Genomic DNA, 22,011 nt, shown 5'->3' on the forward strand with positions numbered 1-22,011 from the left:
CTTATATTTAGGTCTTTGATCCATTTGAGTTTTGTATATGGTGTGAGGTAGAGCTCCTCTTTTTTTTTTTGCAAATGGAGATATAGTTTTCCCAGTACCATTTGTTGAAGAGACTATTATTTCCCAATTGAGTGGTCTTTGCTTGTTTTGTTTGTTTTTTGTCATAAAGACCTCTCCCCAAAGTTAAAAAACACAAATTTATATGGAGTCTTCAAATGATGAACATTTATTGATTTGGGGCCATTATGGAAAAGTCTTAGCTATGGCTCAACCCCAAGGAGATGACTGCAATGTTAATAATATATATTTAAAAGAACTGTTCTTAACATGCTCTTTGTGGCTGCCACCCTGAGATTTTTATGCTAATTTCATCACTATATAAATTAGAATTACAATTTATTCCTCAGGGTCCTCCAAATAGAAGCCTAATTGTAAGAATAAGTAACTGTTTAAGGTTAACCTAGAAAATACAAGGGACTTTCTTTCTTGAGAGTATTGAATTTATAATTTAAGAAAAGTCAGGAATCAAAGGTAACTTTCTCAATATGATAAAGGGCATATATGAAAAACCAATAGTCAGCATCATACTCAATGGAGAGAGACTGAAAATTTTCCCCCTAAGATCGGAAATGAGACAAGGATGCCCACTATCACCACTATTATTCAACATTGTACTAGAAGATCCAGCTAGAGTAATCAGGCAGGACAAAGAAATAAAAGGCATCCAAATCGGAAAGGAGGACATTAAACTTTCATTATTTGCAGATGACATATTACTATACTTGGAAAATCCTAAGGAATCTACAAGAAAGTTACTTGAGCTAATAAACAAATTCAGCAAGGTGGCAGGATATAGAATTAATGTTCAAAAGTCAGTAACATTTCTATAAACATATGACCTGACAGTCAGTAAAGGAAAAAGTCTATTCAAAATAGCAACTAAAAGAATCAAGTACCTACGAATGAACTTAACTAGGGACGGAAAGGACTTGTACACAGAAAACGACATAACATTGTTAAAAGAAATCAAAGAGTATCTAAATAGGGGGAAAGACATTCCCTGCCCATGGATAGGAAGGTTAAAAATAGTTAAGATGTCAATTCTCCCCAAATTAATCTACAGATTCAACGTAGTACCAATCAAAATTCCAACAACCTACTTTGAAGACTTGAAAAAGCTAGCTACCAAATTCATCTGGAAGAGAAAGAGACCCTGAATAGCTAAAAGCATCCTAAAAAAGAATGAGGTGGGAGGATTAACACTTCCTGATTTTAAAACTTGTTAGAAAGCCACAGTGGTCAAAGCAGCATGGATAGAAGTATTGGCCAATGCAATCAAATCGAGAGTGCATAAATAGACCACCAAATCTATGGTCAACTGATTTTTGACAAGGCTCCCAAATCCACTGAACTGGGACAAAAATAGTCTTTTCAATAAATAGGAATGGGAGAACTAGATATCAACAGCCAAAAGAATGAAAAAGAACCTTACCTTACACCCTATATAAAAGTTAACTCAAAGTGGATCAAACACCTAAATATAAGATCTAGTACCGTAAGAAAGAATGGGTGAGCTTAAAATTATACTAGTCCAAGATTTGAAGCAGTGATTCTTTTTTTGTGACACAACTTTTCCAATAGAACACTCAGTGTCATACAGTCTCAAGAACCCTCAAAGCTCAAATTTTTACTTGTTTTTACATAAAAACCCAAAATGTTTTCTTTTCTTCCTAGAGGAGTGGCAGAGTGGGAAAGGGAGATGTCATGCAAACCAAATCTTTAATTTAGGATATTGCAACTCGAAGAAGTTTAGGAATCACTGATGTGGAAATATGTTAAGGTTTTAAAAGAAGTGGGCTTGGAAAAAATACCTGAGCATTTGAAAGACTAAACTCCAGTCAAAGAACTGTCATCACCACCTTACTATCTAATTCTCCTTAAAGCAAAGAGTATAGACAGAATACTCAAGGGAACAGTGCAAAACAGATGCCACTGAAGCCTCAGATAAACAATAAGCTAGTGCACAGATAAGAAGAGCTTAGTTATATACATCAGGGATGGCAGAGAAAAAGAAGACTGAAACACTTAGTATTCAGTAGTTCATGATTGGAGTAAAAAGTGAATGTGGTAAACTGAATTGTGTACTCTGGAAAAAGGCATGTTCTTAATTTATTTTTGTGGGTGTGAACCCATTGTAAATAGGACCTTTTGAAGAAGTGTGGACCAACTAAATGCAGTTGGTCCGTAATTTCTTACTGCAGGCTTCATGAAGATAAGACCACTGAAGGAGTTGATGCTGGAGGTCAACAGAACTCAGAAGAGAAAGCAGAAGTTGCAGCCAAGTTCATTGTCACGTGATGGAAAAGCCAAGGACGCAAGGATCACTGGCAGCCAGCCCCAGAATCTCACAGTCTTGAGGAAGAAAGCATTATCCTGCTGATGTCTCAATTTTGGATTTCTCCTAGACTCAAAACCATGAGGCAACAAATTTCTATTGTTTAAGCCATCTGTCCTGGTCGGGTTCACTTGTCAACTTGGCCAGGTGGTGGTGCTGGTTGTCTGGTAGGGCCACCTCTGGCTTGTCTATTGCTTTGAGGACATTTCATGGACTTAAATCATGACCATGTTGGTGGCATCCACAGATGACTGCATTTGCAGTCAGATAAGGGGAGTGTCTTCTGCAGTGAATGACACTTAATCTAAACACCAGAAGTCTTTTAAGGAGGACTCAGAAGAGACAATCATTCTTCCTGCTTTAGGCAGCCAGCCTCTCTGAGAGTTCACTGAGTACCTTCATCAGAGCTGCCAGCTTGTGGGCTGCCCTCCAGATTTTGGACTCTTACATCCCCACAGTTGCCCAGCCAACTTCTCCTGAGAGTTCATTGAGAACTTTCACCAGAGCTGCCAGCTTGTGGCCTGCCCTACAGACCTTGGACTCTACATCTGCACGGTTACATGAGATACTTTTATAAATTTTATATTTACACATATCTCCTGTTGATTCTGTTTCTGTAGAGAACCCTAGCTAATACACCATCCCATTTTGTGGTAATTGCCATTGCAGCTGGGAAATTAAGACAGTGAAGAATACACAGATGGCAAGATTCTGTTACATCATTTTCCACAGAAAGAAGGGAAAAGGTATCTAAAGAGGTGAAATGGCACATGAAGGATTTGAATTTTCATTGTGCACATATATATATAATTTTCACTGCCATGTAACAAACTGGGACTTATATTAGTTAAAGGCTCTGAGGGAAGTGAAAGGAAACTTTGGATAATATAAGGACAAGGAGAAAGGGACAAATTATGTTATTTCATTTTTAAAAATTTTTGCATGGACAGGCATTGGGAATCGAATCTGAGTCTGGCATGGCAGGTGAGAACTCTGCCTGCTGAGCCACCATGGCCCGCCCAAGTATTAACAAATAAAGTGAATAAACGCTTCTTAAATTACAGTGTAAAATGAAGACACCTTATTGTTTTAAGGGTGCAAAAGCAAGAAAATACAACATGAATTCATCTGCATTTTAAGTAGTTATGTAGCTGCTAAATGCCACTTAAAAACAAGTTCAATAGAAAATTGATTTATAAATCAGTTTGCAGAAGATTAAAAATTCAGGTTTAACACCAACTTCAACTGCAAATAACTAAAAAGGAAAAAACTGTCCTCTGTTCTCAAGTTATGGCTTACACCTATGTCTTCTGCTCTTTCCCCTTTGGAGAAAACACTGCATTGTAAGGCTGCTGTCTTTTTGGATGAGGACTGAGATCCTCCTTAATGTAACCTCTCTCCATGCAAGTCTGAGTGGAAGGAAAACTAACTTCCCAGAAATTCTCTGGTGTGCTGGGTGGAATGTCTTGAACAGAAAGCCAACTTCTTTTCTTGTTCTTCTGCTGGTATATATATATCTGCATAATAATTTCACATTCCTTACATGTATGTTCAAGCAATTTTCTTCTCCTTTTTTTTCGAACCACTTCAATACTGGGAAAATTTTGTAGGCTGGTCTCTCTTTCTTCATCTTTAAAACATGGCTCCACAAACACTTTCTGTTTGACTTTATCATGTTTATTACCATGGGTGTTTGTGGCTGCTGACACTTCCTCCTCTTCTTCTGCCTCTTGGGGGGAAATTATCTGCCAAATAGGATGTATATTCTTCATGTGTTGTCCATTCAAACATATCTTCCAAGCTGTCATTCATTTTTTTTTCTTCATTTGGACCTTTTTCTTTCTGCTTTTACTTCTTCATTTTTAAAAGCACACTTCACTATCCAGCGTACAGTCCATGCCCACTGTCTCTCCTTCTAAATTCGAATGACTGCCATCCTTTGTATCTATTATGGTAATATCCATTTTATACTGAGAAAGGTCTGCTCCTGGATCTATATTCCACTAGACATTTTCAAAAGATATGTCTTCATTGCTTTTCAGAGATTTTGCTTTAGCAATTCTACATGGATTTAACTGAAGAACTAATGCAAGCTCACATGCTCCTTGGACCGACCTGGTTTTCATTGTTATTGGCTCAACAGAACCAGCACCCTTCATGTCATCAAAAAGCTTGTCTGTCATCAAACTTTCACATGGAAATAGAAGGATTTTGAAGAAAGGATTTTCTTGTTTTATTTGTAATGGTGTTTTGTTATCTGAAGAGGATTTACTCAAGAACTGGAGAATACATTCTTGCACATCTTCTGGGGATGTGCTCCCTTTAAGGCCTTTTGACTTGAGGAAGAACTCTTTGGAATGGGTTTCAAAGCCTCAGAAAGAGTCATTTGCCTCGATCTGTTTTTAGAAGTCTCATTTCCTTGGCTTTTCTCTTGATATTGAATAGTTGAAAACGGATAAGACAGATTCAGAAGTTTATCCATCACATAGTCTCCACTGATGGAAAAATGACTCTCCATTGGAATAGGAAAAGAGGCTTGGGGGGAATTTATTTCATGTTCACTTTAGTTCCCAGTCTTCTTCCTTCTGGATGCTCTGCCTCCAAATGGTTTCAGAGGCATCAAATGTTTATCAGCAATGGCATCTTTAATGTGATCAGTACTATCCTGCATACCTCTGGACTCATTTATGTTTTTATTTATAAGCATCTGCTTTTTAGAAATTGACCAGCTAATGATCATGTTCGCTTCAGGCATAACATTATGATGTGTGAAAAAGATGCTATCTTCAAATTTTGATCTACTTTTCTCTGATCTGGAATTAGAAATGTTGCTGAAACTGGCTGTTTTCAGGTAGTTTTTTTTTTCCAGTCCCTAAAAAATACTTGCATTTAAACCTAAAGTATTTTTCACATTAGAGGTAGCACCAAATACAGGAGATGACACCTGAGTAGTCACTTCTTCTTGGGGAGGAGTCTTCGAAGTAGAATCTGAAAATGTTAAACTGTCTTCACTATTTTTTGTGGATTCTTCAAAAGGTTGTTTTTTGTGATCTCCTCCCAGACAGCAGTAGAGCTCTTCATCAAGAGGACTCCTGGGATCTTGAGATTCAGATTCTTCTTGAACGTGTTTCAGCAACAACTATACTAAATTAAAAGGTGACTTATCAGTGCATGTGTGTTTGTCATGGAAGATTGACTGTGATCACAGGTGTCAGCCACTAAAATGTCATCTTCATTAGGGTTACGCTGTGAAAGAGTTGACTTTAGAACTTTTCTCAATTCACTTGTACACACAGAGTGCTCCACTTTAATATGCGTTTGTTCTACATATCGGACATGGAGGTTCTCTTTTCTTCAAAGTCGGCTAACTCCAGAAAATGAAAAAGTTATCAGCAAATGTGGAGTAACATTTTGCTCAGGTTCGAGGTCAGTTGTTGGATGTCGTTGATCATTCCCAATTTTCTGCTGCAGTTGTTCAGAAAGCTGTTTATTTTCTTCCTGTAGAGTATTCTTTTCATTCATAAGCTCTGTGATAAGTTTAAGATTCTGCTGCCGGATATTTTCAAACTCTTGCTGTTTTTTCCACGTCTGTTCTTCAGTTAGTGCACAGCGATCACATAATCCTGCTCTTAACCAATCTTCTAAGATTTTAATGGTTTCATGAAGGACTTTCTGTTGCTCTCTGATCTGCGGATTCTTCTGAATCTGTTGAAAAATTCTTCTAATCTTTGTGCATCTAAAATTCGTTCCTTTTTCAGTTTGGTTACTTTTACTTGTAAACCTTTTACTTCTTTATCATGATACTTCTTCAGCTTTGTCCATTGTGCCTTAAAGTCATTAGATATATCTACAGAAGTAGGACTTCCAGAACTGCTTTCAGATACATTCATCCTGCTTAATACACTCCACATTTTTATTTGCCTAATATTTTCTGACCCTTTCTTTTACATTATGTAGATATGAAGTTGCCTGTGGAGACCACTGAAATATCTCCTCAGGCACAGTTGGAGAACAGCGTGACACTCCTGCACCCCGGGAGCAAAATCCTGGGGTTTAGCACGCGCTCCACCTTGACCAGAAGTAGAAGCTACAACCGGGGGCCTTTTTTTTTTTTTTGTAACATGAGCAGGCACAGGGAATAGAACCCGGGTCTCCAGCATGGCAGGTGAGAACTCTGCCAGTGAGCCACCATGGCCTGCTATATTTTAAACATAAATTATTGCTTTCAAAGTGGACTGACAGAACATATTTTCTCTTAGTTTGTTCCTCAACTTGTTACTTTTTTACATCAAAATTCTGTAAAAGTTTTCAATAACCACTCTTAGGTGCAGGGCCCTTCTGAATGACAAGAGAGAAAAGCGAATGCTACAAGGCAGTCTTTCAGGCCAAGACTTGGAGAAATGTTCAGAGCTCCTCATCTAGACCTTAGGAAGAGGGTCCATGGTAGGTGAGTGAACTACGGGGCTGGATTCTGCCAAGACTTCCTCTATTGTTTAATGCCAGGAGTGAGGATGAAAGAGACCATTATGCATTTTTCAAGACAGAATCTCATCACGAACGAGACACCCTGACTTGCTCAGTAGCGAGGCTCAAATTAATACAGAAGCTTGACTGTCCATTGGGTCTACTGGAACCATTTGTGGGATGGAGAGAGCTGAAGAGTAGAATAAAGACAGCAAATAAGCACAGAGAAGCTGAGCAGCAGATACATGACAGGACACAGTGGGAAATTCCAATTACTGAGATTTCCATTTCTCTAGGTTGTTTATACTCCCTCACAACAAATCCAGAATGTGAGCTTGGTGCTGCAGGAGCCCTACAATGCTGGCAGTTCTCCTTATATTCCTTCCTTTGACAATCTAAGGTGAATCTCTTTTTCTTCTAGAAGTCCTCCAGACATTTTCCCTTCAAAATGTTGAACAGACTCTGTGTTTCTTACTAATAAATTAATTTTATAAAGAGGAGGCTGGTTTAAATTACGAATTCAAAACATAGAAATACTCATTTCATGTTTGGCAGAGCTTCTATTTTTAGTTTCCTCTAACCTGTCCCTCTTTCCTCCCATCAAGTCTGATTGTCTTAGTATATTAACACAGATTCTGTTGATCTATGCAGTTCCATCATAGCTAGCAAACTGAGAACAGTACATTTTCTGCTGAAAATCACATTTAAAAAATCCTTCTGGGGACACAAAATAAAAAAAGCTAACCATTTAAAAAGACTAGCATGTGGGAGGAAGAAGTCGGCCCCCAGTCACTCCTCTGCAGCATCCTCTAGTGAAATGAGATGAGCCCCAGGCCACGTTCTTCATAACGGAAGGGATGCAATCTCTTACTGCAGGTCTGAACCTCTTGAAGACTTCTTTGTTCTCCAACCAAAACATGCATAACATAAAAACGAAAGCTTAAAAAAGAAAACTTTGTTTTCTCTTCTGAATTTCCAAGCCAGCTTAAGCCAGCTCACAAACTGGGAGAAGGGGGTGATGAGCAGTGATCTCAGTGGCTCCTCAGGGCATTTTCCTATCTGATTAAGACTGAGTAATCCTGAAAAACAAACGTGATCACACTTGTGGATCAGCGTTAGATGGTACAACACACGTTTCAATGTGTATTAAATAGTTCTTTGAAAGAAAACTGCTAATTAAAAAGGCCAATTTATTGGAGAAGGTTCATTTTACGGTGTTTCTCATTTCTGCCCTAACCTTGAACCCCCTTGCCCTATATACTAGGTTAGTGAAGTCCCTGGAGTCCGAGTGCATCCTGAAAGGAGAACATGGGTGAAGAAGTAAAAGGTGTAGCCTGAGGATACTGTGGCCAAAAATGATGCCTGTCAATGCATTACTCTAGGTCATAAGAAAGGCACCATTTCTGATATATTTGGGGCATGAAACATAACTTTCGTATTTAAAAAGACAATGTTCCTCCTGCTGCAGCCTTTGGAAAGCCTCTTGAAGTCAAATGCTACTTTCTATGCTACCAATGAATGCACAAACTTCTTATCAAATCAAGAAGAGTTCTGTATGCGTACGGAGAGAAGGGTCAGGTAGTATAAGGCCTATTTAGACCTTGCATGTGTAACACATCTATTTCCCTTCTTCCTCCGTCCTGACAAAGGAACATTTCAGTGGGCCACAGCAGCTGGTGTGGGATCATTTAGGCTTAGACAAAGCAACCCCATATCTCCCATGCTGGCATGTTCCAATACATGCAAGATAAGATGGCCTCTCTTTATTATTTCCTGGGGTGTCACTGGGTGGGCAGGGATTCCTAAAGAGCACATGCTGGGCTGTCAGGCCCATGCCCCGCGTCCCCATGCTCAGCCCAGAGGAGTTGGCCTGCGTCAGCATCAGAACAGGTCAGAGGCTGCCATATTGGTAGTGCTGTGGAGGATATCAGGGATCACAGGAACGCAGGGCCACACTGGTTTTCAAAATGTTGGGTCTGTTTAGGAGGGCCTGTACTGAACACTTCATTGTTTTTGCTTTTCTATGAGATTGGGAACCCTGGCTGAGTGAAGGTAGGTGGCTATGGAGAAGGCCCTAGGACTGCCCCAAATCTAGGGTCCCAGGATCATGAGGGCCAGTCTCGGACAGGCCATTCCGGGCAGTCCCATAAGCTTCTGTGACTATACGGTGAGTCAGCAGGCGATGAGCCAGCTCAAACACCAATGCCACGGTCACTACCATGACCCCCACTTCCTCCACCATCACTGCCCATTTATGGAGAACTTTGCAAAATTGGTTCTTCTCTTATTTGATCCTCAGAATACTCCTTTGCTGTTGACTGGGCATTTATAAGGATCCCTGATGCACGGAGCTGAGGAAACTGGGCTAGAGGATTTACTAGCTTGCCTAAGACCTAGGATTAGATAGCCTAGTAACCTGCCTAGCAGGAGATAGTTATCATGCAAGGCTCCAGCCCTGCTTTCCTCTTTGGGAAATGTTTCTCTAATCCTGAACAAAACCGTTGTATTGCTTCTTCCCGTCCCTTTCTTTCTTTCCCTTTGCCTCTGAAGGTGTTAAAAAGCAAAAGTAAGCCATAATAGGCACCTTGGTTCTGCTTTTAACTCAAGCAAATTGGAAAGTTCTACACACTTCATTCATTTATCTCTCTCAATAAAAGAGATGCTTGAATTTACTCTTCAGCCTTAATTCTTGGCCTTAATTGATGTTCTTTGGCCAAAAACTTCATTCCTTTCCCTTCATCTCTTCAAGTTGGAGGAAGGCCTTTCTTTCATAGTTCCCCTAGCTTTCTTTTTATTTACACCTTTCTATAATGATTGACCTCTTTTTAAACATCGTTTCAGACAGGCTTTATCTTTTGTCTTTGAATTGAAAGAAAAAAGATAAAGTTTCCAAATAAGGAAAAAAGTTCACAGCACACGAGTATTGTCAGGCTTCAAAAGTTTAAAATTATACTTTATTTGGCATAATCTGTGTTAAAACAATAAAGCATTATCCACTTTTAATAAACTAGAAGTCTTTGGGGAGAGTCACATTTTGTATGAGATATCTTAAATTTGATTGGAACTCATCAAGAAAGTGTCATGTGGGGAAATCTGAGCCTATTTGGCCTCTGACTGATCACATTTGAAAGTCCAGTGCTTTGCCAGAGGGAATCTTACTTTAAAAATAAACAATCCTATTACACAGAGCCTTTTCTGCACACCATAGCTTGGAAGGCATTTGATAGTTGCAAATGGAAAGCTGAAAATTAAAAAATCCACAAATAAGATTTGAATTCATTTATGCACAGTAAAATGAATATAGCTTTGAAAAATCCATCCTCGTTAGGATCACTTCAATGTAATCTGTGACCTGGTGTGAGGCTGTTTAACTAACCTTTGCCCAATAAAGGAGACCCCTTTCTCATATGAACTCTGTCTTCAAAGGACTCATGAGGTACCAGAGAATATTAACTGACATGCATTTCTTTTTCAAGAGTGTTTCACTGTTTTTTTAATCAGCTTTTTTTGGGGGGGGGGGAGGCAGGTTTAGGGGACCTCCTCCCCCCAAAAGCTTTAAAATCAAACCTGGGCCCTGCAGGAATGATCAAAGGCTTCCCATTCACAGAGGAATGTCCCACTCCTGCAAGCTCGGGAGGTTTCCTAACTAACGAACTAGAACATTGTCAGATGTCTGGTTGCCAAGTAATATATTAAAGTGCTATCCTAATGAGATTTCTGCAAGGTAACCAGAAGACCATAAAAAGTACACTAAACTTCACTGAAGCAAAAACATTAAAAAATAACCAAATACCTTCAAGGGAGAGAAGAGTTCAAGGCAGCAGCTAAAGAGCTAAAGAGCATTTGACACGTTGAAAAAAAAAAAAAAAGACCAAATATTTTCCTCATCTTGAAAAAAGGGTGGACCCAAGGCAGAGTATATAGTACTTAGGTCCTAAAGAGCCACCCGAATATCTAATGCTACCCTTTCCACTCATCCTTGTCTATTTGTAATATGGGTCTGTCATATGCATAGCTGCAAATGTCCCCTAGAACCTACACCCGAGAATTTGGAAATATTATATAAAAATGCATACCAAGAGCCTCTTTGTTGGAATCAGTAAAGTGAAGAATTTTCACCTGAAATATAAATAGCAAAGCTGTGAAGCCTCTACCATGGACTACTAGGAAATGGTTTTTGGAAGCTCTTCCCTTGGCTTCCACACACCACACTGGCTTTATGGAGCCTACGTGATATCCATGAGGCTAAGAAGCTAAGAAATGATAATGCTCCACTGTGTTTTGAGTCAGTTCAACCAACCCTGCAATCCTGGGCCCAGTTCAAGAGTTTAAGAGCAGAACTGACAAATTAGAGGATGGTGTGAGGTCTGAAAATGGTCTGAAAATCAACCAAGAAGGTGATGTGGATGTTCACATTACAAAGAAAAGCCTGGGATTAGGGAAACAACTGCTAATTAAATATCTTCTAATATGTGATGGGATGCCACGTCAAGGGTTGAGAAGTCTTGAATTTAGTTACTCCAGAGGGCAGCACTAAGATCCAAGAACCAGGACTACATATTTAAGGTCAAGGTAACAAAGCGTTTGTCAGCAGTTAAAGATACCCAACAATAAACAGACTTCCTTAAAAAGCAGTAGGGGGCACATAAGCAAGATTTGTCAGGGATTTATTCACCACTTTGTTCACGATTCCAAGGAAATATAATCAAATGATGGACTGGCTATAAGGGGTGATTTTAAAATTATGTAATATTATATTATAACTGCATCTAAATAGCTCACCTCTCTAATATTGGAGAATTATTATTTTAAGATCAATGTAACACATTTTTCAAGGTATGGTTCTCTGGATTTATATGGAAGAAACAAAGCAGAATAAGATACGGATATTAACTATTTGCTTCCACGAGAACATACCTATATGGTTATGTTGTTAACATACTCCTGGATTCAGATACATGTGGATTCGATTTAGGTGTTGTTGGGTAAGTCACCTAACTTTCTGAGCCTCAGTTATCTCAGCTCTCAATGGGGTAATAACACTACCTGAGCCTTGTTGGATCATTGTGATTCCACATTGTCTGGAACATAGTGAACACTCAGTAAATGGCCACTGTCATTATTTTGAAATAATTAAAAAAATGCAATAGGAAATGTTTCCTTGGATCAGGGGTAGCCTCAACTAGAGAACTTTCATGGTTCCTTCCAGCTGTAGTCTCCTGTCCTATTCTATGCTTGTTTTTTTTCCCCCTCACTCACTTCTGTCCCATGTGGCCATGTAATAATAACAACAGCAATGCCTACCCATCCACTGTTCACTACGGGGCATTCAAATGCATAATAATCTAATTCTTTCAGCAACTCTGTGAGGTAGGAGCTGTCTCCCATTTCACAGAGGAGGAAACTGAGGCACAGAGAGGGTTAAGTAACTTGTCCAGAGTTGCAAGGTTTATAAAAGTAGAGCTGGGATTCAAAAACTAGGCAATCTGTTTCTAGAATGTAGGTTCCTAATGCTATTCCATATTACCTCATGGATAACCTAAAATTCTGTATCAATGAGCAAAATGAATAGTGAACTACTTGTGGAGGATGAAATAGTGCACCCAGTGTTTACTGTCAAACTCTGCTTCTCAGTCTTTGCCATGGTTCCTCTAGCTCTAAGTTTTAGGAGCGCCATTTCTGATTTTGGATTCCTCTCCCATAAAACATCCTTTGCCCTTGAGAGGCCAGCCCTTTAAATATACATTTCTCATTCACCTGTAGGTTTAGAGTTTTTAAAATTTGATTCTACCATGCTTCTTTGATCCTTTTTCTTAATGGAGACCAGGTTCATGGAAGGCTGGCTGGACCCAGAGAATACAAAGCCCTGAGCACAGTCAGGCATTTCAGAAATGTACTTGGATGGCAACAGGGAGATTTCTCTAACAACCAAAAGTTCCCGAAGATGCTGTTAAGGCCTGAGAGGGCCAGCTCCACCACTTGTCCCTACTGACCTCGGAGCTGCTACCTGGGCAGAGTTGGCTCCTGCCCACAGGGCTGACAATCCAACTGGCTCAACTCATTGCCTCCTGCAGCGATTGCTCATTTCTTCTTGTCCTGAATGTTGTTCTTCAGCACTGATGATTAATGCCTTCTGTTTAGAGTGAGGAAAATGACCTTACTGTCCATGCAAATGTGGATCTTTTGTTCCATCTACAATAGAAGCACATATGTATTTGGCTCAATTCAGAGTATTCTTCTTCACTGTCTCCTTGCTAAATACTATGATTTCTTCAAGCAAGGTATTACATTTTCTTGTAAATTCCTTGTGTATATTTTTTCTTAACAAATTGCAGGTGATTCATTGCATTTTGTGTTGCTAAAATTCACATCTTGCTGTACTTTATTAGTAAAAGCCTCTTTTTCCCCCACCTTTCAACACTGTTTGATGAGATGCAAATAGAACTATTTCAGTTTTCCAGCTGAACAGCTTTGAAAAAAAAAAAAGCAGCGCTTGCTTATCTACATGGTACACATTAACATGGTCTTCTCTTTGCAGAGGTTCTTCAAGGTAAGCACACTTTAAAAAGTCAAATAAATGACAGAACAATTACCCTGGCACTCCAAGTCCAAAGCAAATTTGGGATGCAGCCTTCAGGTGAATTCTGTACCAAAGCTTCAGCCTTCAGGAATGTAATAGAAAATGACACGCAAAGGGAAAGGAATTTCCCACTTTTTCCACTACGATGATTTTAAAAAAGGAAAGCGCTCAAGGGAAAGAAAGCTAGCAAAGTCTAGTTCTATATGAAATAATCTCAAGTATCTCCTGTCCAGCAATCTTTCCTCTGCCGATGTCCAACAGCATTTTTTCCTATCACTCTTATTGCTCCTTGTCTCATTTACTGGGATATTGGTCATAATAAAAATTACCGTAACTCTTACCACTACCACTACTACTGCCTCTACCCCTATTTATTGAGCTTACTATATGCTGGGAACTGTGAAGGTTATTTGGGTTTACAAGAATTTAGTGAGGTGGCTATACTTTTTAAGCTCCATTTTACAGATGATCAATTGAGCCTCTAAGAGGTTAAACAACGAGGACAAAGTCACAGAACTCCTAAGTGGCAAGGTCAGAATTCAAGGGGAGGTTTGACTACAGAGCTTTCATCTTGACCATGATTCCCACAGTTTTCAGAGTAATGGCTCTTTCCATCCCCTACCTATTACCATAAGGCTTGGTGAGCATTTGAATGAATGAATGATGAAATGAATGAATGAAAGAGCAAATGTGTGTTCTGTGAAGGATATGCTTTCAAAATAAAGTACTTTATCACAGAAATGAAAAAAATATGGGCATACTTGTTATTTCAAAATGTGTTAATTTCTCCACCCGCCTAAAAATCAAAGATGACACTACCACATTGTCCCCACATTAACTGAGTCTGACATATTCATAAGAAACTTGATTTCAGACACATGGGTTTCATTGAAGTTAACATTAAAACCTTTTCTTCCAATACTGAAAACCCCCATTTAGAAGGAGCTTGCTGAATGACATTAAAAAAAAAATGTTTTTATTTAGTATTGACCAGAGAGAAGGTCAGTCTTCCTTGCAACCATCCATTCCCTTTCCTCACTACCACTCTCTGAAACATACACCAGTCCAGAGAATGTGAGGACACAAGCCAAACAGCCAATGGGAAGGAAAGTGCCAAAAAGCATTAGTTGGATCAGCATCCAGATGGCACTACCAGTGAAAGCACTTCGGTTCACAGAAAATGCCTATCGCTTTCCTTTCCCCTGCTGAAGTGATCAGTAGGTTGGCTCTCTGCTATTCAATCCCACCTCCCTTTCTGGGCCAAGTTTCCTGTAATTCCTATGGTGAGCTGAGGACGCCAAGAGATGCCATCTGGTCTACCTCACCTTTCCTCTCCTGGAAGCCAAGGAGAAATGTGGTCTACCTCACATTTCCTCTACAGAGTTTCCCTCTTTTGTAAGCACAGGAAGTAAGGATCCCAACCTTTTGGTGATACTTTTGGAGCATTCCTGGCCTCAGGGTGGGGCCCAGGGAAATTGTCCCTGACCATCCAACTTATTTTTAAACCTGCTCAGTAATCATTTTGGAACTGTTCTTCACAAGTCCTACCCCTCTTCTCTTTTGGCCTACATCTAGCTATGGGTTCTATGCATGAAAGCCTGTCAAGGTATTAAAAATGACTGTGGCTAAAATGCTTAAGAATTATGAAAGGAGGAAACTGATGTTTAGATTTACTCCCCTCTACCCCCTCCCACTCACACCAGAGACTGCATATTTTCTCCTCAGAAAGGAAAACATTCCTAACCTCTGCTTAAATGTTTATCAGAAGTTGTCTGGCCTTGCAGAATCTCTGAAGTCACATTCTTTATTAGTCACATCCTTCTTGGTGTGTGGTGTGAGTCTCCTATCAGGCGAGGAGGAATGCTTAGACCTCATGCAAAAACCATTTCATGCTGGAAGCATCAGCGGCCACCTAGGGATTTCCACTAAACCCAAATGCAAGCAGAAGGTGAGCAAAGAACTTGAGCTGCCTAATGGCTGCAGGGCTTTAGCTTTGAATATGTATGAAAAATCCTCTTATTCCTAAACCCCTGAGATCTTGATGTTAAAACAAAGTCCCAGCACAGGAGCCTGAAACCAGAGAGGGAAAAAAAAGAAAGTTCCAGGTCCTGGGCACAATTTATCCTTTAATTCACCTTGCATTTGTATAATTCTTTCTTTCATTTGGAGTCCTAACCCATTTTGAATTTGTTTTGTATGTGGCATGAAACAGGGTAAAACCTTTGACCTTAAACTTTGGCTACCATTTTGTATGAAAATCATTACATAAAACAGAAATTCTTTTTAGAATTTACTTAAGGTGTTCTATATACTAAGATACAAATACACCTTACTATACTTGTAATGTGCTATTAAAATATCTAAAATTAGTTAACCAAAGATAAATAAAGATGGAAAGTGCTTTAATGACAGCTAATTTTGTTCAGACTTCAGTTCAATTATATATAAATCATGTTTGTCCAATTATCAACAAACTCAGATGCTGGGCTATCAAGAATTCTAATGACATGCTCAAATATTAAATCGGTTGCTTGCCATCTCTACTTGAATAAAATTGCTGAATTGCATACAATTTATTTGTTAGCACTATATTCTGGGTTCCCAGAGTAAATCACTCAGATCCCAGCACTAAAAAAACAAATCTTATTAGCCAGAATGGATGTGTTTTTACTAAAAATAATGAAGAAAAATATGAACATATTTTTCATGCAATGAATCCAATGCTATACAGAGTTGAACACTTTGAGGATAAACCCCATGTTTAGGCATTATAATTCTGCAATACATTGCTGTTTTGAGAAATTCTAAGATTATTTTTTATAATTTTAAAAATCACAATGGACTTTTCTTTTTTGTGAAAAATAACATATATACAAAAAAGCAATAAATTTCAAAGCATATAACAATTAGTTGTAGAACAGATTTCAGAGTTTGGTATGGGTTACAATTCCACAATTTCAGGGTTCTTTTTTCTTTGCATGGGCAGGCACTGGGAATCAAACCCGGGTCTCCGGCATGGCAGGTGAGAATTCTGCCACTGAGCCACCATTGCACTGCTCCACAACTTTAGGTTTTTACATCTAGCTGCTCTGAGATTCTGGAGACTAAAAGAAATATCAATATAATGATTCAGCAATCATACTCATTTGTTAAATCCTACCTTCTTTGTACAATTCCACCATCACCTTTGATCTTTCTCTCACTCTTTAGGGTATTCGGATTATGCCCATTCTAACTTTTTCATGTTGGAAGGAGCTGTCGATAATATGGGATGAGGGATGGAACAAGTTGTTGTTCTGGAGAGGCTGGCCCCTCTGCATTTCAGGACTTATCTGTCCAGGGTCCCATCTGGAGGTTGTAGGTTTCTGGCAAGTCAATGTAATGCATGGAACCTTTGTAGAATCTTATGTATCACCCTAGGTGTTCTTTAGGATTGGCTGAAATGGTCCTGGTTGGAGGTTGGCAAGTTATGATAGGTAGCAATGTCTAACTGAAACTTGTGTTAGAGTGACCTCAAGAGTAGCCTCTCACCTCCATTTAAACTCTCTCAGCCACTGATTCTTATTTGTTACACTTCTTTTCCCCCTTTTGGTAAGGATGGAATTGTTGATCTCATGGTGCCAGGGCCAGACTCATCCCCGGGAGTTATCTTCCATGCCACCAGGGAGATTTTCACCCCTGGATGTTATGATTTCACTAGCAGAGTTGGGGTTACAGAGAGTGTGGCCACATCTGAGCAACAAAAGAGGTCCTCCAGAAGTAATTTTGAGGCATACTACAGGTAGGCTAAGCTTCTTGGCTGCATACATATGCTTCACAAGAGCAAGCCTCACGATCAAGGATTTGGCCAATTGATTTGGGTGTCCCTTATGTCTGATACAGTATCAGGGGTTTCCCCGGTGGTAAAGTTTCATTTTTTTTCCATCCCTCAAGCGACTTTGCTAATGCCTTTTGATAATCTGCTTAATATATTTCTAAGATTACTTTAACATGCAAATGTTCCCACCTCCTCCATGTGGCTTTCTAGATGAAAGTGGTGACTTTTTCTGGACAATTTGTAGTGATTCTTGTTTATAATCCTATATGTGGCACTGCTCACACAATGACTGGCAAGTAAACCTAAAATGCCTCCATTATTCAATCTTCATTCTTTTGTCTTCTGGCATAAAGAGCCACTGTTAAAAAATATGATCATAATTTAGTTTTTTCCCCTAAAATTCACTTGCTGTCTTTACTCAGATGTTCAAAGGATGTTTTTCTTTTCCTTTAAACTACAGTAATTTAACTAGAATATAACTTGGTGTCTGTCATTCTAGGTTGATATATTTAGGTATGTGGTCTGCTCTTTCAAAATGTTTTAAGTATTTTTTGCATCTCTGGTAAGTTTTCTAAAATTACTGTTTTAGTCTTTGTTCTGTTCTCTTGTTTCAAAATTTCCTTCTTCAGCAACTCCTATTAATCTATATGCTAGGCCTTTAACAGTTATTTCTTTTTATCTTTTTTCCTCTTTTTAATTAAAAAAATTTCCTATCTTTCATTTCTTTTCATGTCCTATTTCTTGTAAGAGATTATTTGTTTATTTTATTTGCTATTGTGTTTTTTCTAGTTTTGCCTTCACTCCTGACATGATTTTATCTTTTATTTCTAATTCTTTCCCGAGATTTTCACTTCATTTTTGAGTTAGTCTAATTCTGACTTGTGTTATTTTATATGTTGTATTATTTTCCTAATGTCCTTTAGTTCGTTTTGAACAGTAGGCTATAGTTTTCATTTGTTTTGTGGGCATGTCTTTTAAACATGTTTCATTGTCCTTAGGGATGTTATTTGTTTTTCTTATATGGGATTTCTTTCTAGGGTGGGATTTGACCTTGATCTTTTTCTGTGCTCGTTTTTATATGAAATCAGTTTTCCTGAACTTTTTGCAGGAGGCAAACTATTTTGAGCTTTCTTTTAAGTTGTTTTCATTTAATGTTAAAAATATGGTGTCTTGCTTTCTGAGACTTCCTGATTCTGTTTCCCTCCTACTACATTTATCTAGTCTTCTCTTTCCTTTATCATTAACCTCTGTCCTGCTCAATTTTGAGTCTACTCCCACCAATTTCTCATTGGTAAGGGAAGGTTTCCTGGCAGGGCTGACAGGTTCAAGAGTTTATGGGCATGGGACTGCATTACACAGTTAACCCTGTCGTGGAGTATGACTGTGGTTAACAGGACAAATATCAGCAATATTCTTTCATGAACTAGAACAAATAAATGTCACTATGAGAAGGTGTTGATAATAGGGTGGTGTATGGGAAAAAATGCAGAAATCAAACTATGGACTTTGGTCAATGGTAATATTTGACTATTCTCTCATGAATTTTAACAAAGGTACCATACCAATGATAAGCATTGGTAATAAGAAGTTTTAAGGGGTATGAAGCTTTTCTTTTTGGAGTAGTAAAAATTTTCTAAAATTGACTGTGGTTATGTACAACTCTGATTATACTCAGAGCCACTGATTACACATTTTGGATGGATTGAATGGTCTGTGAATATATCTCAAGAAAACTGTCTGCAAAATAAAGAGCTAATGGGGCCCAGAGTTCATGCACTCACTAATGGGTTGGGTTCACTGCACAGTGAGGACCTGTTGGCTATGCTGGGATTTTCCAGGTCTGTCACCACCTCGTTACTTCCTTCTGCTCCCTTCCACATAGCTGCTAAAATTTGCAGGTATTATGGTCTTGGTGGTTTGTTCCACCTCACTTGTATCTTGGGGTGTATGGAGATACCTTGTCACTTGTTTTGTTGTAAATACTGTCTGTGGGGATTTGGCTTTGATACCCAAGTGCTCTTATCTGTTCTGATAATGGAATTCAATTTGGGGTGATTAGCAAACTCTGGGGCTGCCATTATTATACCATAACATCCTGGAGACCGGAGTCTGTGTTTTATGTCCCATAGCACCAGTGGGGCACCTGACTCATAAGAAAACACTCATATATTTAACTGATGAACAAGTCATTTTTAATTTGTATTTCTCTTGGCAGGGTGAGATTATGCTTTCTTGTACTCATTAAGGTGATTTATGTGTAACATAAAAGTTGCCATCGTTACCTGGACTAATACCTTTCCAGGTCACTATGCAACATGAGCTTCTAGATGGGAGAACACCGCCAACTCTTAATTATCCAACTAATGAAGGGCAGGAGAAGAGGAGACTGTATTAAATGGATGCTGATTTTAAAGTATTTTATATTTTGCTTCTCATGCATTTGTTGTAGCAGATTTCCTTAATAATTATGTTTGGTTCAAGCTAACGTTATCACATAAGTTGTCCCTGAGCCCTACTTGCTGGCAGTGATTTGAAGGGAAGGGGATGGCCCAGATGTAAATGGGTGGCCTATTTAAAAGTCAACATTTGACAGTGATGTACACACTATAGTTAAGATCTGTTTGAGATCTGTTGCCGTAATAATCAGTGAAGACAAAGAGAACACAACCTTATATTCATATGGAGCTTTATAGTTACAGAGGGCTTTCAAAAGTTCATTACTTCATTTATTTCCCATAGCTCCAACCCTTTAATACAGCCCTGCTGGCTCCATTCACAGGTGAGGAAATGTGTGTGTGTGGGGGGAAGCAAAAGATTAAGTAATGTGCCCAGGACCACATATTTGAACAATATAGAGTCTGGATTTAGATTCTTTTCTTCTAAATTTCTTTCTGCATTTTTTTTTTTTAACCACACCATCGCTGTATCTGAAGATTAAGGATATAAAGTGCCTCAAATCTCATGCTGGAAGAGGGAGGGTTTAATCTGGTCAAGGAACAGACCTCATTTTCTCCATACAATCTTCCAAACCACTCCTACCACTCTAAGTTCTGTCTCCTCCCTTGATCACCACAGCTCTAGGCACCCTTGAAGAAAAAGACAGAGAAAGAGTGGCGAATGAAGGACAAAGTGCCACAGCATGAGATCTTGAGGCTGTTCCAGAAGCACTGGCTCGACTACTAATGATGAAGTTGGTGAGTGTGGTGGCCGCGGGCAATGAGGTCCTACTGTGTGCCAGGCACTGTGCTGAGCCCATAATGATGTGGTGCTATCGACTGCCTGCCACATAGCCAATATTGTCTCCACAATTCAGATGACAAAAATGACGTTCAGAGAAGTTAATCACACAGTGAGTAAGGGGGGAGTGGGGGGTTTGAACCCCACACTCTCCAAAGCACTAATATCTAGAACACATATTATTTAGATAAGCATAAGAATATTACAACAGTTAGAAATTCACCATAATCAGATTTCGAGGCAGAAGTAAAGTTTATCTTTATGCTATTAATGAAAATCAGAGCATGTGTGTTTTCTAAGCATTTTTTTTTTAAAGCATATATCTATACATAAACAATAAGGGCAAAAACCTGCTTTCCTTTTTTTTTTTTTTAAATTAATTTCAAGTTATTCCTTCGCTCTATTAAAGGAAATCAGACAGAAACTCTTAACTCTAGAGTTTCCAGTTTCCACTATGGAAAACTGGTCCATTTCTTTCAAAATGGTCTCTGTGAACCTTTGTGACACCTATCAGTTAGGACTTCTTGCCAAAGAATTTTGGGAATGATGCATTTTGCCATGAAACTTGTCATCCTCCCTACCCCTCAAGTCACAGCCTATTTTATCATCTGATTTGGGGTGGTATGACGGTGGCTCAGTGGCAGAATTCTCGCCTGCCATGCTGGAGACCCATTCAATTTCCAGTGCCTGCCCATGACCCCCCCCCCCCAAAAGTGAATGATTATATAGATAAATTCACCTCAAAAAATTTAAAATTTTTGTACATCAAAGGGCTTTATCATGAAAGTAAAAAGACAACCTACTCAATGGAGAAAATATTTGGAAACCACATATTCAATAAGCCAGAATATCTAAAGAAATCCTACAATTCAACAATAAATAGACAAACAGCCTGACTAAAAACTGGGAAAAAGACTTGACTAGACATTTCTCCACAGATGATATACAAATGGCCAAAAAGTATATGAAAAGATGCTCAACATCATTAACCATTAGGGGAATGCAAATGAAAACCACAATGAGATACCATTTCACAACCACGAGAATGGCTACTATTAAAAAAAACTCCAGAAAATTATGAGATGATGCAGATTGTTGATGGGAATGTAAAATGGTATAGCCGCTGTGGAAGACAGTTTGGCTGTTCCTCACACAGTTAAGTATAGAATTACCATATGACTTAGCAACCCTACTTCTAGGTATATGCCCAGAAGAGTAAAAAGCAAGGTCTCGAACAGATATTTGCATACCAACATTCAAGTGACATTATTCACAATTACCAAAAGATGGAAGTAACCCAGCTGTCCATCAACTGATGAATGGACAAATAAAATTATATACATATAATAGAATATTCAGCAGTTAAAAAAAAGAAGAAGAAACCTCTGATACACGTGATAACTCGGATGAATCTTGGAGACATCATGTTGAGTGAAATAAGCCAGACCCGAAAGGATAAATATCGCATGGTATCACTGATATGAAATGATTAGAATAAGCAAACTCACAGAGTCAGAA

The 22,011-nt window shown here is 38.8% G+C and overlaps 1 protein-coding gene and 1 pseudogene across 1 annotated transcript in view; both read right to left on the bottom strand.

Moving 5' to 3' along the window:
- IGFBP7 (insulin like growth factor binding protein 7) overlaps nucleotides 1-22,011 on the bottom strand; it is a 74,303-nt gene that overhangs the window by 36,103 nt on the left and 16,189 nt on the right. The gene's annotated exons all lie outside the window — the stretch shown is intronic.
- On the bottom strand, nucleotides 3,697-16,283 carry LOC143663281 (DNA endonuclease RBBP8 pseudogene; annotated as a pseudogene).

The sequence above is a fragment of the Tamandua tetradactyla genome, chromosome 19 (assembly GCF_023851605.1).
Source record: "Tamandua tetradactyla isolate mTamTet1 chromosome 19, mTamTet1.pri, whole genome shotgun sequence".
Lineage (NCBI taxonomy): Eukaryota > Metazoa > Chordata > Mammalia > Pilosa > Myrmecophagidae > Tamandua > Tamandua tetradactyla.